Source organism: Zea mays, chromosome 5 (genome assembly GCF_902167145.1).
Source record: "Zea mays cultivar B73 chromosome 5, Zm-B73-REFERENCE-NAM-5.0, whole genome shotgun sequence".
NCBI lineage: Eukaryota > Viridiplantae > Streptophyta > Magnoliopsida > Poales > Poaceae > Zea > Zea mays.
Window position 1 is genome coordinate 90,391,948 of NC_050100.1, and position 14,859 is coordinate 90,406,806.

Consider the following 14,859-nt stretch of genomic DNA (forward strand, 5'->3'; position numbering starts at 1 on the left):
GTCCAAGCCACTAACTTTATTGTATTCCTCCCTGCATAAAGAAGCTAGCAGCACAGTAGTGGCTTCACTACAGGAATCCACCTAATTCCCGTCGGCTAAGAACCGATGGGAATAAGCACCAAATCGACGGGAATAACTAATTCCCGTCGGCGGCAAGCCGACAGGTGTCAGATGTCGGGGATAAGGTTATTCCCGTCGGCCGCTGATGGGGATAAGTAATTCCCGTCGGCCACATACGAGCTGACAGGAATAAGCACTAATTCCCGTCGGCCAGCCTGGCCGACGGGAATTACCAATTAATGCCGTCGGCCGCACGGGCCGACGAGGATTAACAATTAATGCCCGTCGGTCCTCCGTACTGATGGGGGTTACTGGGCCGACGGGAATTAATCGTTAATTCCCGTCGGTTCGACCATAGCCGACGGGAGTTACTGGGCCGACGGGAATTAACCTATGCTGCAAAACCAGCACCAAATTAGGTCACTATTTCTCAACAATTGCACACATAACATATATTTCATCACATAGAATAGACACATGCATTGAGTTTACACACATAACATATATATCAATTCACACATCACAAACTTAACATCACCAACATAGTTTACACAAACATTTCAAATAGGACCAACGAGATAAGTTCAAGTGTTTAGTGCGCGAAAAACATAGCGTGCACGAGTTAAGAAACATGCACGAGTTCAAGTGTTTAGAGATAACCACCACTTGGATGGTTAGAGCTTTGACCGCTGCCGCCACCAGGAGGAGGGAACACGAAGAGGGAGTCAACAAATCCAGTCCCTACAGTGGGATCAGACCCACTACCACCCGCTTCGGGCGTAGCAAATATTAACATTTTTAATACAAATATCAAACATTAAATGCAAATATCAACAAGTATACAAGTGTATAAATTCATCGAGAGTTATCAAACGTACCCTATCTCCAGGTGAAGGTATATGTGTCGGAGGGGTGTTGAACTGTGGTGGTGGAGCTGGTGTGGATGCAAACTGGCTCCATTGTGGTGGCGGTGGAAAATTTGTTGTCATGCCCTGTTGCTGCATTAACTGTTAAACATATGCGTTACTATTGAAGATGTTATATTGAAATATAATAATTTAGAGTTCTGATTATGTATACTCACTTGATACATCGCTTGGTTATGTGCATTGCAAGCCTCCATAAATTCTCGTTGTTGTCTCATCTCCTCACGCATCCTCATAATCTCCAACTCATTCTCGTTCGGTCGACAAGAGCATGAGCTACGGGAAGACAAACCCGTCCTCTGAGATCTCACCAACGACGAGTCAATGAATTTGTCGAAGAGTGCGTATCTATAAGTGATTCAAAAATAGAGATTACCGCATAATCAATTTAGTGTCAACCATGTAATTTCATAAGTTAGAGCTTACCGTCCATGAGCTTTTCCACCACCACTTGCGTACACCACCGAGGGATCCACCGGTTCATGTCGCCAATCGAAGTCAGGGCCATGGTGACGAACCATCTCCTCCCCATATGCCGCCTATACATCATTCACAACCTTACAAATGCAGAAATTTCTATACTTTGAACGTTTGTACTTTTGGGCCAAAACTCACCAGCCGATCCATGGCTGTCTGGCTGCAGAGCTAGTCAGGGTTGGTAGGGTCTGGTCCTTTGTGGCCCTCCTGGTAGACCTCAATGTCACTAGGCTTTTGGCCACGCGTAGCTTCCAGTATAAACAAAAAACATCTTTAAGCAATCATACTATTTGGTGATCGACATAGCTAGATCAAATTTACCATTCTTTTAGCTTTTTGGAGCATGTCGTCACCGCCAAACTTGTGGTTAGGATTGGTTCCTCGACATTGCCTGTGATGCGCTGACACTTTCTGGAAGCATTCGGAAGCCCAATATTGACACCAAGCATAGTATGCATCAGGCACTGGCGCCATCCATGGAACCATCACCTGCACACACAATGTTACATATTATATCAATCACAACAATTAATAAAAAGGGTAAAACAAATTGAATACTAACCTCACGATATTGATCCTCAGTCAAATATATCTTTGAGGACCCTTCCTTTTTATTCAAGGGGCCTGCTTCTTCCGGATGATTTTGAAAATACAGGTTTGTAGCCTGAATTCTCGCATAGTATATGACATCCTTCACTAGCTTCTTTGCATTGTTTTGGAACACACATTCAGCGTGCCCCATGTAATCCTCTCCTTCAGGCAACCGATATCGAAGCTACAACATAAAGAATACAAATACAATGGTATAAGTCATAGAATTACAATATTAAGAAACAAAACAAAAATAATAAAAAATTCATACCCAAAAGTCATGACGCAAAAGTCCCTATCTGTCGGTGTGGTTTCATTCCTTTTTTAACTTGTACTTGTCCTAGGTACTGACGAGCACCTCATCGACGCTATCTCCGTCTGACACCTTCACTATACGAGGGTAGTGAAGGCGGCAAAGAGAACCCAACTGTCGGCGTTTCGACCCGGGGGGTCTCTGGACCGACGAGTAAAATTGTCGCTGCGTGTCCCAGCCCAGATGGGTCGGCGCGAGATGGAACACAAGGGGGGGGAGAACCGCGGCTTGTGTTATCCTGCGCCCAGGGCGGATGCGCTTGCAGTAGGGGTTACAAGCGTTCGCGAGGGAGAGAGAGAGAGCATGCGAGCCTGTTCGTCGGCCCGTCCTCCCGCACGATCACCCCCCTGTATGAGGGCCCTGGACCTTCCTTTTATATATGCAAGGAGAGGGTCCAAGTGTACAATGGGGGTGTAGCAATATGCTAACGCGTCCGGCAGAGAGGAGCCAGAGCCCTATGTACATGCCAACGTGGTTGTCAGAGAGGTGCTAGAGCCCTATGCATGCGGTGTCGTGGCCGTTGGAGGAGCGTTTGAGACCTGTAGAAGCACAGCTGTCGGGGCTACCAGGACCTTGCTGACGTCTCCTTGCTTCCGTAGGGGGCTGAGAACCGCCGTCGTCATGGACGCACGCGGGGTGCCATCATTACTTGTTTACCGGGGCGAGCCAGATGGGACGCCGGTCTTGTTCCCCGTAGCCTGAGCTAGCTAGGGGTAGGGTAATGATGTACCCCCTGTGGCGTGGTCGGTCCGAGCCTAAGGTCAGGCGAGGCAGAGACTCCTCCTGAGGCCGAGGCCACGGTGGGGTGAGGACACGATTCCTTCCGAGGTCGAGGTTGAGGCCGAGCCCAGGGGTCGGGCGAGGCGGAGACCATCCTCCGAGGTCGAGGTTGAGGCCGAGCCCTGGGGTCGGGTGAGGCGGAGACCATCCTCCGAGGTTGAGGTTGAGGCTAAGCCCTGGGTCGGGCGAGGCGGAGACCATCATCCGAGGTCGAGGTTGAGGCCAAGCCCTGGGGTCGGGCGAGGCGGAGACCATCCTCCTAGGTCGAGGTTGAGGCCGAGCCCTGGGGTCGGGCGAGGAGGAGACCATCCTCCGAGGTCGAGGTTGAGGCCGAGCCCTAGGGTCGGGCGAGGCGGGGGCCGAGCCCTAAGGTCGGGCGAGGCAGAGCTTCCTGTCGCGCCTGAGGCTGGAGTTAGCTGTTGTCAGCCTCACCCTGGCGGGTGGCACAGCAGTCGGAGCGGGGCAGGCGGTGCTGTTTTCCTGTCAGGCCAGTCAGTGGAAGGGCGAAGTGACTGCGGTCACTTCGGCCCTGCCGACTGAGGAACGTGCGTCAGGATAAGGTGTCAGGCGATCCTCGCATTGAATGCTCCTGCGATACGGTCGGTTGGCGAGGCGATCTGGCCAAGGTTGCTTCACTGCGAAGCCTGCCCGAGCTGGGCCTCGGGCGAGTCGAGGGTGCGCCCGTTGCTTGAGGAGGCCCTCGGGAGAGGCGTGAATTCGCCTGGGACTACTGTTCCTGCCTGAGGCTGGGCTTGGGCGAGGCGAGATCGCGTCCCTTGAGTAGACGGAGCCTTGACCTGAATTGCGCCCATCAGTCTCCGCAGCTTGTGCTGATGGTGATTACCAGCCGAGTTTAGGAGTGTTGGGGGTACCCCTAATTATGGTACTCGACAGTAGCCCCCGAGCCTCAAAGGGAGTGTTGGTACTCGCTTGGAGGCTTTGTCGCACTTTTTTACAAGGGGACTGACCTTTCTCGGTTACATTTTGTTCCGGTGGGTGCGTGCGAGCGCACCCGCCGGGTGTAGCCCCTGAGGCCTCGGAGGAGTGGTTTGACTCCTCTGAGGTCTTAATGCCTTTCGTGATGCCTTGGCCGGTCTGGTTGTTCCCTCATGCAATCTGATGGTAGCCCGGGTGCATGGTCGGGTTCCGAGTTTTCAGGCTGGTCTATTGACGCTGTCAACGGTTTGGCCGTAGCCAGGTTTGCGAGAGCAGCCCCCGAGCCTCTGAACGGAGCGAGAAGACGATCAAGGACTGACTCGACTTTTATCATACGCCCCTTCGTCGCCTTTCCACAAGGAGGAGGGGGGAAAGCGCCATGTTGCCCTCGGAGGGCGCCGAACATGGTGTCTCCAGTGAGTGGCTAACGGGTGATCCGAGTGGACGCCCATGCCCCGTTTGATAAGGGTCAGCTAGTGGCCCAGAGGCGCGCTCCAAAAGTACCTGCAGGTGATTTGCCAGACCCAGTCCCATTCGATAGGGTCCGAGGGCTCGATGTCTCACTCTGGTGGGATTCCATTACAAAATCGCTCCTGCTGGTCTCGGAAATGTCCTAGGGTACCTCGGGAGCGTAGCCCGAGCCTCGGCCATGTATCAGACGTACCCAGAGTCATCCCTCGCTCTACGTGCTCTGGGGCAGCTGTCGAACCCTTCGAGGGGCCAGCCTTCGAACCCCTGATCAGTAGTGGGCGCGGAGCCTGAGTGCTCTGAGGTGGCTGTCAAACCCTTCCGAGGGGCCAGCCTTCGAACCTCTGATTAGTAATGAGCCTGAAGCCCGAGTGCTCTGGGGCGGCTGTCGAACCCTTCCGAGGGGCCAGCCTTCGAACCCCTGATCAGTAGGAGGGCTCGGGGCCCGCTTCCTTCACGGAGAAGGATCCCTTTCGGAGTATCCCCTTTCCCGGTGCCTGTAGCAAGAGAGAGAAAGGGGAGAAGGAAAAGGATATGAATTTAAATGGCGTGGCGCACCTTTTTTGACGCGGTCATCATGGCGGAGGTGAAACGTCGCCCGCTTCGCCTGCCAAGGGCGTCGTTTGCCCTGCCGAGGAGTTAATGCGACGGGACGGGCGATTCGCGGGGCGGCCGTTGCGCGTGCGCGAGTCGTTCGAGGAACGGGCGTTTCGCCTTCGAGTTTGAATTTCGCGGTGGATTCGGGCGAAGTGTTGAACGGATCTCGCCCGGGCCTTTATATACTCGGAAGAGGGGCCAGTGGTGGTTCTTTACTCTGCTGCTCGCCTTCTGCTTTGGTTTCCACAACCTAAGAGAATAGCCAGAGAAAAGAAAACCGCGCACCTTGTTCCCTCCGCCTCCACCCGCTTCGTTCGGTGATGGCCGACAGAGTGACCGTTGTTTCGCCGCGCGATCCGTGGCCTCTCTCCACTGTCACGGTGGATGATCTGGAGGCCCTCGTCGCCGATGGCTTGCTCCGTCCCCTCTCCGGTGACCCGTAGCCGGAGTGGGTGGTCCCTGCGAGCGAGGCCGTCCCGACTCCGCCGCCGGGGTATGTGGTTAGTTTCGTCTCCTTCCACGAGCGGGGGTTCGGAGTGCCAGCGAGCCGTTTCATGTGGGCGCTCCTGCATTATTACAGGGTGGAGCTGCACAACTTCAACCCCAACTCCATTGCGCAAGCGGCCATCTTCGCGGCGGTTTGCGAGGGTTTTCTGGGGGTTGACCCCCACTGAAATCTATGGACCCATCTCTTCTCCGTGGAGCTTTTCGCCTTGACGACAGGGGAAAAGAAGGTCTGCATGGCGGGGCGGGCCGGTGGCTGCACCCTCCAGTTGAGGCAGGCGCGCGCGCAGCAGTACATCCCCGCCATCCTTGTGTCTTCGAACAAGGGGTGGCAGTGCCGGTGGTTTTACCTCCGGAATGACGATGAAAGGCTTCCGTCGTTTTCTCAACGAGTGGTGACCGCCGCCGGCAGCAACTGGCGCTGGGGGCCACACGCAAGAGACAAGAGAATCTCCAGCCTCTTCTGGAGGCCTTGCAGAGGTTGCGAGATGGGGGGCTCACCGCTGTGGGGGTAGTCGCCGCCATCCATCACCGGAGGGTGCTCCCTTTGGCAGAGCGGCGGTTGCCGCTCTCGGAGATGAAGCCGGGGGTTGATTTGGAGGGCTCGCAGATGTCCTCGGCTCCCCTTTCCACCGACGACCTCCGCAGACGGATAGCGGGCATGGTAGGGAGGCTGGATGCCGGCGCCCTTACCCAGCCCGTGATGTGTCTCGAGCGTGGGTACGTGTCCCTGGTGAGTGTTCGCTCCTTCTACCTTGTGCCGGGTCGCCTTTGATTCTTACCATCGGGATTTCTGTTTGTCTTCAGGAGTTGGGGTTTTTCAAGCCCTCCCTGCCACCGGTCCCGGAGGACGCGGTGGACCGAGCCACGCGGAGGGTCGCCGCGGAGAAGAAGAAGGAGAAGAAGGACGCGGAGAAGGCCCGGGCTCGCGAGCGGATGCGGGCTCAGCACGCCTTGGAGAGGCGCCGTCGGAGGCAGGAGAGGGACGGGCTCCCGAGGGAGCCGTCGCCGGAGACGCCTGACGACGACGACGATGATGACGAGGACGACGACATGGCGGCCCGCCTTGGCCTTAGCCCGGATCTGAGGCTGGGCCAGGGGTCATCGAGCCAGCCTCCAAGTGGGCTAGAGCCGTCGGCATCTGGGGCCGGGCCATCTAGGTCCCGGTACGAGGAGCGGGGGCAGGCCGAGGGGGTACTTGACCCCTTGGCCGAGGTAGTTGAGGTGACCCCGGGGAGTCAGGCCGACCCGCCTGTCCCCTAAGAGCAGTCGCCCGTGCCGGCCGTACAGGAGGTTGATCCTCAGGCCATCGTGACTGCGCCTGGGCGGACCGTCCCTTCGTCGCCCTGGGCTCCCGAGGCGGGAACGGTGCCAAAGCCGGCAGCGGGGCAAACCTCGGCAGTGCCTGTGGGAACCGAGGCCCGAGGGCCTCCCCGTAGGCATGATTGGCCTTGGTCCGGAGCGGGTAAGTATCTGAGGATACCTCTGTTTTGGCTCCTTCTTCGTGTGTCCTGATCCCACTTTATCTTTTCCTCTCAGCAAACGGAGGCAAGGTTCGATCGGTCTGGCTCCCCGGAAGGCCCTTAAGACGGTGCCGGCTTCTGCAGCCAGTGCCGCACCGTGCCATGCCGGTTGGCTGGCCTCCGCACAAGATGCCCTCAAGCGGGGGGCCCAGGCGGCACGAGTTGCCATGGGGCAAGCTCCCCAGGCTGACCCCTCCGTCGAGGCGGCCATCATGCCGGGGGAGGCTGCTGGCATGACCGAGGCCTTGAGCCCACCTGACGTGTTGCCGGCGCCGGCACCAGCTCCTGCCGAGGCCGTTGCTGTTTTGCCCGTGGAGCCACCCGTCGCCGCCGATGCTGGGATGGCTGAGGTGCCGCTGCTTGAGGTTGTCTCCGACCTTCCCAGTTTCGGCCATAAGGAGGGGGCGGCCGCTGTTGCCGAGGTTGGTGACCAGAAGCCCGCCTCCTTAGCCGAGGGGGTACCCGATGCGTCGACTGCAGGGGGTCCCGACGCCTTGGAGGAGGGGGGCGCAGAACCGCGGCCCGTCTTGGGGAGCGGCGACCTCATCCCCGTGCGGCGCGATCCCAATGAGTGGCGTGGGCAGGCGCTCCGGTTCTGGACCTGCGGCGCCTCAAAACCCCTCTTCGTCCTCGACGATGAGCGGGAGGAGCAGTCTCGGGATGAGCTCCGTGAGTATGCCGAGGCAGCGATGAGGTCGCTTCGGTCGACCCTGGAGATCCTTTCCAGGGATGTTCTCAGGGTCCTCTAGGTAAGGATTTCAGGCATACCTTTCGCGTGACCAGGGCATTTTTTGTGACACTCTGCTTCCCTTCCTTAGGATCTGACGGATCTGAGCACCGCCAAGTCGCTGTTCATCTGCCGCGAGACCGACGTCTGGGGTTCGCTGCGGTTCCTGAGGGCCGCGCTTACCGAGGCTACCGAACGCCTCGCCCAACGGAGCACCGAGGCGGCGGAGCTTCGGTTGCTCTGTGATGAGCTAGAGGTGGAGGCAGCGGCGGCACGGGCAGAGGCGGCGTTGGCACGGACGGAGGCACAACAGCGGCGGCTGGAGCTTGGCCAGGTCATCGGCGAGCGGGACCAATCTCAGAACTAGGCTGCCGAGGCTGTAGGCCGGGCTGAGGCCCTTGGGGGCCAGCTAGCCGAGGTGTCTGCTCGGGCCGGAGCCCTTGCGGAGGACCTGGCCGTGGTCGTCGGGTCTGCCCAGTCCGCCCAAGCCGCAACCTCGGAGCAGCGTGCCCGGGCTAAAGGTATGTTTTGGCCGCTTTGTGACTTCGATTCAGCTTCATTCTTCAACTCGTGTCTGAAGAATTCTGTTTGGCTGTTTGCAGAGTTCGAGTCAGCTCTCAACGAGTCCGCCAAGGCACTTGCCCAGGCGGCTGAGCAGAAGGAGGCCGACCGCGTGGCCATGTCCGAAGCTATCTCGGCCTTCTGCCAGGTCTTTGGTCTTGATGACGTCCCCTCGGGAAGCTCCCCCTAGAGTCGCCTGTGGGCCTTGGGCGGCCATGTGCGTGGTAGACTCCGCGAGGCGCTGCATCACGGAGTTAGGCGGGCCTTCGCCGTGCTCGCTTCCCACTACGACGTGGACCTGGAGCGGGTCAGCGAGGGGTACTGTCTACCAACGAAGATGAAGCTGCCTTAGCCGAGGTTCAGAGGCTTGACGCGGCCGTCGCGGGCCCAAGCACGGTGCTGGCGTCCTCCTTCGAGATGGAGATCCTTTTGCTCGCGTCGCCGTCCGAGGCTGGGGCGGATCTCGCCGAGGGTGGAGACGGCGCTGAGGGTGGAGACGAAGCCGAGGGTGCCGCACCTTCCCCGGGCGATGCCTGATTCTGCCAGAGCAGTTTGTTTGGAAAATGCATGTGTCTTTCACGGCCACCGAGGCCTAAACACTTTGTCGTCGTGTTATAAAGCTGCGTTTCTTTTCCCCTTGTTTCGAGTATCCGGACTTGTTCGTCAGTAGCAGAATCGCTTATCCGAGTAAGAGTTACTTTTCGTGGAAGGTGACGAGTGAGGTATCCGTATCCCGAAGGCGTAGGAGTCCCTCGGCTCGGTCGGCCTTGCCGCTCACGTGCGCTCTTACTCGTTTTGCAGAATTCTGATATCGATATAATCAGAAAGCACGAAAGTCGTTTTGGTGGAAAAGTTTTTTCGAGGAAAATTTTGACGCAGAGGGGGTTCCCCCCTTCTAGCCCCCGAGGGAGGGTCGGGCTTTGCCGAGGCAAGGCTGACCCTTCCTTGACGGTTAGACCTTACTTTTGTATGTATAGAAAACGAGGTATATGAACGACTTGAAAACATCTTAAGGGTAAAAGCGACGTAGTTGTCGGATGTTCCAAGCGTTGCTGTAGACCTCGCCTTGACTGTTGGCCAGATTGTATGTTCCGGGCTTCAAAATCTTAGCGATGATGAACGGCTCTTCCCAGACAGGAGTGAGCTTGTGGCACCCTCGGGTGTCTTGCCGCAGCCGAAGTACCAACTCTCCCACCTGGAGGTCTCGGGGCCGAACCCCTCGGGCATGGTATCGTCGCAGAGACTGCTGATACCATGCCGAGTGTAGTAAGGCCATGTCCTGAGCCTCTTCCAGCTGGTCTAGTGAGTCTTCTCGGCTGGTCTGGTTGCTTTGGTCGTCGTACGCCCTCGTCCTCGGGGAACTGTATTCTAAGTCTGTGGGCAAGATAGCCTCGGCCCCATAGACTAGGAAGAACGGCGAGAAGCCCGTGGCTCGGCTTGCCGTCGTCCTCAGACTCCAGACCACCGAGGGTAGTTCCTTCATCCATCGCTTGCCGAACTTGTTGAGGTCGTTGTAGATCCTCGGTTTTAGTCCATGCAGAAGCATACCGTTGGCACGCTCTACCTGCCCATTCGTCATGGGGTGAGCTACGGCGGCCCAGTCCACACGGATGTGGTGGTCCTCGCAGAAGTCCAGAAACTTCTTGCCAGTGAACTAGTTGCCATTGTCGGTGATGACGGAGTTCGAGACCCCAAAGCGATGGATGATGTTGGTGAAGAATGCCACCGCCTACTCGGACCGGATGCTAGTTAGGGGTCGGACCTCGATCCACTTGGAGAATTTGTCGATGGCGACCAGCAGGTGCGTGAAGCCCCCGGGTGCCTTCTGTAAGGGATCGACGAGGTCCAGACCCCACACAGCAAACGACCAGGTGATGGGTATTGTTTGTAGGGCCTGAGCGGGCAGGTGCGTCTGCCTTGCGTAGAATTGACACCCTTGGCAGGAGCGTACAATCCAAGTGGCGTCAGCCACCGCGGTCGGCCAGTAGAAGCCTTGTCGGAAGGCGTTCTCGACAAGGGCTCGAGGTGCTGCATGGTGACCGCAAGCCCCCGAGTGTATTTCTTGCAATAGCTCCTGACCTTCGGCGATGGATATGCATCGTTGGAGGATGCCTGAGGGGCTACGGTGGTAGAGCTCCTTTTCATCACCCAGTAAGACAAACGACTTGGTGTGCCGCGCCATTCGCCGAGCTTCGGCTTTGTCGGGGGGTAGCTCTCCTCGGTGGAGATATTGCAGGTACGGGGTCTGCCAGTTTCGATTAGGCATGACCCCATTCCGCTCTTCCTCGACGCGTAGTGCCTCACCTTCGGCGGCCGAGGATACCTCGGGCTGGGCCGAGGCTCCCTCGGGCTCAGGCATGTCGTCGGTCTTGACAGAGGGTTGATGTATGTCTCGGGAGAAGACATCCGGGGGAACCATTGTCCGCCCCGAGGCTATTTTAGCCAGCTCATCCGCAGTCTCGTTGTACCGTCGAGCGACGTGGTTGAGCTCGAGCCCGTAGAACTTGTCTTCTAGACGCCGAACCTCGTCGCAGTAGGCCTCCATTTTTGGGTCACGGCAGTGGGAGTTCTTCATGACTTGGTCAATGACAAGCTGCGAGTCGCCACGAGCATCGAGGCACCGAACCCCTAGCTCAATGGCGATGCGCAACCCGTTAACCAGAGCCTCGTACTCGGCCATGTTGTTTGACGCTGGGAAATGGAGGCGCAGCACGTAGCGGAGGTGCTTCCCGAGGGGTGAGATGAAGAGCAGGCCCGCACCTGCTCCTGTTTTCATCAGCGACCCATCGAAATACATGGTCAAGAGTTCCGGTTGGATCGGAGCTGTTGGAAGCTGGGTGTCGACCCATTCAGCCATGAAGTCCGCCAAGAACTAGGACTTGATGGCCTTCCGAGGAGCGAACGAGATTGTCTCACCCATGATCTCCACTGCCCACTTTGCTATCCTACTCGAGGCCTCTCGGCACTGGATGATCTCCCCAAGGGGGAAGGATGACACCACAGTCACCGGATGAGACTCGAAGTAGTGTCACAACTTTCACCGCGTCAGAATTACAGCATACAGTAGCTTCTGAATTTGTGGGTAGCGGATCTTGGTCTCAGATAGCACTTCACTAATGAAGTAGACCGGCCTCTGGACGAGCAATGCCTGCCCTTCTTCTCGTCTCTCGACGACGATCGTGGCGCTGACCACCTGAGTGGTTGCGGCTACGTAGATCAAGTGGGCTTCTCCTGCAGCGGGGGGCACCAAGATGGGCGCGCTTGTAAAGAGCGCCTATAAGTTTCCGAGGACTTCCTCGGCCTCGGGGGTCCAAGCGAAGAGCTCGGTCTTCCTTAAGAGGCGGTACAAGGGTAGGTCTCTTTCGCCAAGGCACGAGATGAAGCGGCTCAGAGCCGTAAGGCATCCCATGACCCTTTGTACTCCTTTCAAGTCTTGGATAGGCCCCATGTTGGTGATGGCCGCGATTTTTCTCTTGACTACGATGTCATCGACGTAAGCCTCGACCGTTCGGCCGATGTGCTCTCCAAACACGTGGTTCATGCACCTTTGGTATGTCGCACCTACATTCCTCAAACCAAATGGCATAGTAATATAGCAGTACATGCCAAAGGGTGTGATGAAAGAAGTCGTGAGCTAGTCGGACTCTTTCATCTTGATTTGGTGATAACCCGAGTAGGCATCGAGGAATGACAGGGTTTCGCACCCAGCAGTGGAATCCACGATTTGATCGATGCGAGGTAGAGGGTAGAGAACCTTCGGACATGCTTTGTTTAGACCAGTGTAGTCTACACACATCCTCCATTTCCCACCTTTCTTTTTCACAAGCACAGGGTTGGCTAGCCATTCGGGATGGAATACCTCTTTGATGAACCCTGCAGCCATCAGCTTGTGGATCTCCTCGCCTATGGCTCTGCGCTTTTCTTCGTCGAATCAGCGCAGAGGCTGCTTCACGGGTCAGGCTCTAGCTCGGATATCCAGCGAGTGCTCAGCGACATCCCTCGGTATGCCGGGCATGTCCGAGGGACTCCATGCAAACACCTCGGCGTTTGTGTGGAGAAAGTCGACGAGCACTGCTTCCTATTTGGGGTCGAGCTCGGAGCTGATCCAGACTTGCTTGCAGGCGTCGTTGCTGGGGTCGAGGGGGACGGACTTAACCGCCTCCGCCGGTTCGAAGTTGCCGGCGTGGTGCTTCGCATCAGGCACCTCCTTGGAGAGGCACTCCAGGTTGGCGATGAGGGCCTCGGATTCGGCAAGGGCCTCAGCATACTCCACGCACTCCACGTCGCATTTGTACGCGTGTCAGTACGTGGATCCGACGGTGATGACCTCGTTGGGGCCCGACATCTTGAGCTTGAGGTAGGTGTAGTTGGGGACGACCATGAACTTGGCGTAGCATGGTCTCCCCAGCACTGCATGGTAGATTCCTCGGAACCCGACCACCTCGAACGTGAGGGTTTCCTTTCGGAAGTTGGAGGGAGTCCCGAAGCAGACGGGCAGATCGAGTTTTCCAAGGGGCTGGACACGCTTCCCAGGGATGATCCCGTGAAAGGGCGCCGCACCGGCCCGGATCGTGGACAGATCGATTTGCAAGAGCCCGAGGGTCTCAACATAGATGATGTTGAGGCTACTGCCTCCGTCCATGAGGACCTTGGTGAGCCTGACGTTGCCGACGACGGGGTCGACGACGAGCGGGTACTTTCCTGGGCTCGGCACGCAGTCGGGGTAATCACCTTGGTCGAAGGTGATGGGCTTGTCGGACCAGTATAGGTAGACTGGTGCCGCCACCTTTACCGAGCAGACCTCCCGGTGCTCCTGCTTGCGGTGCCGAGCCGAGGCGTTCGCCACTTGCCCACCGTAGATCATAAAACAGCCGTGGACCTCGGGGAACTCCTCTGCCTTGTCGCCCTCCTTCTTGTCATTGTCTTGGCCTTTGCCACCTTCCGCTGGGGGCCCGACCTTATGGAAGTAGAACCGAAGCATGACGCATTCCTCAAGGGTGTGCTTGACGGGACCCTGGTGATAGGGGCATGACTCCTTGAGCATCTTGTCGAACAGATTGGCCCCTCTAGGAGGCTTCCGAGGGTTCCTGTGCTTGGCGGCAGCGACAAGATCTGCGTCGGCGGCGTCGTGTTTCGCTTGCGACTTCTTCTTGGCCTTCTTCTTCGTGCCACGCTGGGCGGACGCCTCGGGGACGTCTTCCTGCTGGCGTCCCTGAGGCTGCTTGTCCTTACGGAAGATGGCTTCGACCGCCTCCTGACCAGAGGCGAACTTGGTGGCGATGTCCATCAACTCGCTCGCCTTGGTGGGAGTCTTGCGACCCAGCTTGCTCACCAGGTCGCGGCAAGTGGTGCCGGCGAGGAACGCCCTGATGACATCTGAGTCAGTGATGTTGGGCAGCTCGGTGTGCTGCTTCGAAAATCGTCGGATGTAGTCTCGTAGGGATTCCCCTGGCTGCTGGCGGCAGCTTCGGAGATCCAAAGAGTTCCTAGGGCGCACGTATGTGCCCTGGAAGTTTCCAGCGAAGGCTTTGACCAGGTCGTCCCAGTTGGAGATCTGCGCAGGAGGCAGATGCTCCAGCCAGGCTCGGGCGGCGTCGGAGAGGAACAAGGGGAGGTTGCGGATGATGAGGTTGTCATCATCCGTTCCACCCAGCTGGCAGGCCAGCCGGTAGTCCGCAAGCCACAGTTCCGGCCTCGTTTCCCCCGAGTACTTAGTGATGGTAGTCGGGGCTCGGAACCGGGTCGGGAACGACGCCAGTCGTATGGCCCGGCTGAAAGCCTGCGGACCGGGTGGTTCAGGTGAGGGGCTCCGATCCTCCCCGCTGTCGTAGCGTCCCCCACGCCTGGGGTGGTAGCCTCGGCGCACCTTCTCGTCGAGGCGGGCTCGACGGTCGCGGCGGTGGTGCTCGTTGCCGAGGCGACCCGGGGCTGCAGGCGTTGCGTCCTGCGTGCGCCAGGTGTGGACCGAGGCTTCCCGCATGAATCGATAAGTCGCTGCACGATGCTCTAGGGGACACCCTTGCCTTCGGGAGGCAGAGCTCTCGGCCCGTCGTTGAAAGGGAAATGCGCCCTTGGGCCATTTCTAAGTATTTTGGTGATTGAGTGCCAACACAAGTGCTTTAATGTGAATTCATGATTGTGGATGGACAAAGTGCAAAACAAGAAGCAAAGGTATGTTTCTAAGTGCACACCGGACAGTCCGGTGAGCCAACGGTCGGCCGAGCCAACGGTCGGCCGCGCGATCTGCGCGGGACACGTGGCCGAGCCAACGGTCGGAAGGGGGCACCGGACTGTCCGGTGCGCCAACGGCTCCAAGTCTGCCAACGGTCGGCTTCGCTATTTAAGGAAAGAAATCTGGCACCGGACAGTGTCCGGTGTGCACCGGACTGTCCGGTG